Source organism: Trachymyrmex septentrionalis, unplaced genomic scaffold, assembly GCF_001594115.1.
Source record: "Trachymyrmex septentrionalis isolate Tsep2-gDNA-1 unplaced genomic scaffold, Tsep1.0 scaffold266, whole genome shotgun sequence".
Lineage (NCBI taxonomy): Eukaryota > Metazoa > Arthropoda > Insecta > Hymenoptera > Formicidae > Trachymyrmex > Trachymyrmex septentrionalis.
In genome coordinates this window covers 114,846-117,922 of record NW_017305426.1, presented here as the reverse complement: position 1 = coordinate 117,922, position 3,077 = coordinate 114,846, and the positions used below count along the sequence as shown (strand labels likewise).

The 3,077-nt window shown below is 31.2% G+C and overlaps 1 protein-coding gene across 1 annotated transcript in view; it reads right to left on the bottom strand.

The window, feature by feature from the left end:
- Positions 1-3,077, bottom strand: part of LOC108749100 (DEAD-box ATP-dependent RNA helicase 20-like) — a 14,684-nt gene that overhangs the window by 3,480 nt on the left and 8,127 nt on the right. The gene's annotated exons all lie outside the window — the stretch shown is intronic.

Below are 3,077 nucleotides of genomic sequence, written 5' to 3'. Positions count from 1 at the left end.
AACCGAACACTGATTCTACAACTCAGAGATGCGCTCTAAAATGTAACACTGCAATAACTAAAATTCTATAATTGACTAAACTGTAGAATTTATATGCGGAAGGAAGATAAAATAAAGTTTGCACTAGAATGTTCAAAAAAGCAAGAAATTCAATCAATCAGAATCCTTCCATTTCATGGAAAGAAAAAATTCTGATTAATAGATCTTATGCTTAAGTGGCATCTAAAATAAAATTTTGCTTTAAATGGCAACTATAATAAGAGTCATAAACAGTCATAGGCTAGTATTCATAGTCGGTTCTTATTTCAAGATCATCTTAAATATACCCGTATTCATAGTCCTTCCTTATTTTAAGGGTGGAGGAAGCTTCCATGAAGGATTCCTCGATTTTTTAAGGCCTCCTTGTTTCATAAACTGATCTCAAGTCTGCCTTCTTGGAGGAAGGAATATATTCCCTATATATTTTAGGGATTTTAGTAACCTACTGAAGGCAGCAGATCATAATATATAATGTATGCAAACCTAATAAATATCGTGAATTATGAATAATAAAAATTATACAGACATTGTTGATTAAATAAAATCGTGATTAAACATTTTGCAACAAGAATGGACAAAAATAAAATTAATAGCAAATTCGATTGGAAGCACTAAGTGCTCACTGATGCACATTAAAACCGCCATATATACACAAAATAACGTAAATATACGTTTATAAATAAACATAAAAATTGATTAAATTGTGAAATACTCAATACATTTTATTGCACTATTAGGTAAAATATCTATTTCATAATTCGAGATATTTGCATTTTATTTTTATATTAAAATTAAATCAGTGTACAACGATTTTAATATGCATCAGTGCTTTCAGTCGAATTCGCCATAATGCTTATTATGTGAAGAAAGAGAAAATGCTTTTGGCACAGTTTATTTCCGAAAAAAAAAGCTATCGAAAATAATTATTGATGCGACAGATCTGAATTAAAAGCTATAGAAAGTAAAAAGACCGGTGTGATCAAATAAATTTGGAAATTTGCTTGGTTATGAAAACTGCACCTTCTCCTCAAGGAAACTCGTAACTTCTCTTGAGAAAAGGAGGCTAATAAGGCTTCTTATTTGGTCAAGGAAAATTTACGAAACGTGAAATAAGGAACAAGGAATCCTCATTCCTTAGGGAAGGACTATGAATACAGGTATAATATCTTAAGACGCTAATACGGCCCTTTGATTGGTTCATGACATCTCAAGGCTGAACTTAAGACGATCTTGAATATAAGAATTGACTATAGCTATTATTTATAGTCGATTCTTATTTCAAGACTGTCTTAAGTAATGTCTTAAGACGCTAATACAGCCCTTTAATTGATTCGTGATTTCTTAAGACCGTACCACCGACGAGGTAAAGACCGTCAACTTTGAGCAAATTTTCGAGGGTATAAAAAAGACCCCAAGGGCCCAAAGGTATTGAAGAATGCTGATTATCGACAATTGATATAAATTTGCTATTATTAATATAAATATTTGGCTCATACATTATTAAATTCATGATTTTTTATTATACAAAAGTTCCATAAATAAATATGCATACTTGTAAAGCTATATCTTATATATTGCAGAAAAATTACAATTTTTTCTCTTCAGTTATTATCTCTGTTGATAATCAAACTTTGACGATAACACTGAAATCATAATTTTAAAGAAAAATCGAGTATTATTGATATTCTAAATGCATAAATACGTCTATTAAACTAATAAACCATAAAATTAGTACAATATTATTAGTTTTTAACTCTTAATTACTTTAATATTCACAAGGACGCGAACTCCCGTAAGGATGTCGGTGTTTAATAGTATCTCGTCAGTAATCGTACTTAAATGAATATAAGAATTGACTATGAATACTGGCCACAGAGTCTCAAGTCATAAGAAATTACACCAATTACCATCGACCAATTACAATCGAATATGAGGAAAATAATCAACTACAATTGGTCAATTTTCTACGATTTAAAATCCCATGAACATTTATAATTTCTATTGTACACCTCATATTAAATTTAAGTATAAAAAAATTAACCAATCATAGTCCATTCTTCTTTTCATATTTAACTGTGACTACGTTCAGTTTAGATGCTCATGCGCTTTAAACGTTTAAAATTATTGTTGATATTTCATGCTAGTTATTTTATCATTTTAATTTTAGTTACTAAAGCGTGACTCGCTCTTCTCTCCCCAATTCGTTCACTAAATATATATTTATTTCCCATTCTCTATTGTAACACGAACTATATATCCCTGCACGTGCATTCTTGTATAAGTTTTCTGTATTTAATAATCTGAACATTAAACATTCGGATCTTAATTCATTTCCGAAAACATTACAATTATCATTCTGTCTTTATAGTTTATTAGACGTAAAATAAGGATAGAAGTATTGAAAGCGCTGAATTTCTTATGGCTTAAGACTTAAGTGATTAGCTAGTATTACCCCGGATCTACAATAGGTACAATAGGTTTTTAAACTTTAAGCCATAAGAAATGAATAATAGGCCTAGTTTCCACCGAGAGTTTAATCCGGATCAGAAAGAACCAACCAACTACAGTCGAGCATTCCCCTGTCATTCGACTGTAACAGGAGAATCCTTGATTTTGTAGTTGGTTAGTTCTTATATTTTGATCCGAATTAAACCCTCAATAGAAACTAGGCCAGTTATTCTCCTCGCATTCGACTGTGAGTGGTCAATTTCTTACGGCTTAAGGTTTAAAACACCTATTGTAGATCTGGACGTACGTTTATCGTACGACAAAGATTTTAAGTTCATTGACTGACTATAAGATGGAGAGATCTGATTTCTTTTTCTTGTAGCTAATCAAGACTTGAAATACTTTGTCCTACGACAAATTTAATATCAGCCTAAGGCCGCTATTTTATTTGTGCGTTTTTGTCATACGATAAATTTTTCAAGCCTGTTGATTGACTACAAGATAGAAAGATCCGAGGACCTCTCTGTCCTGTTATACATTTGTCGTATGACGAAAACGCACAAATGAAATGGCCTAAGGTTATTGATCAG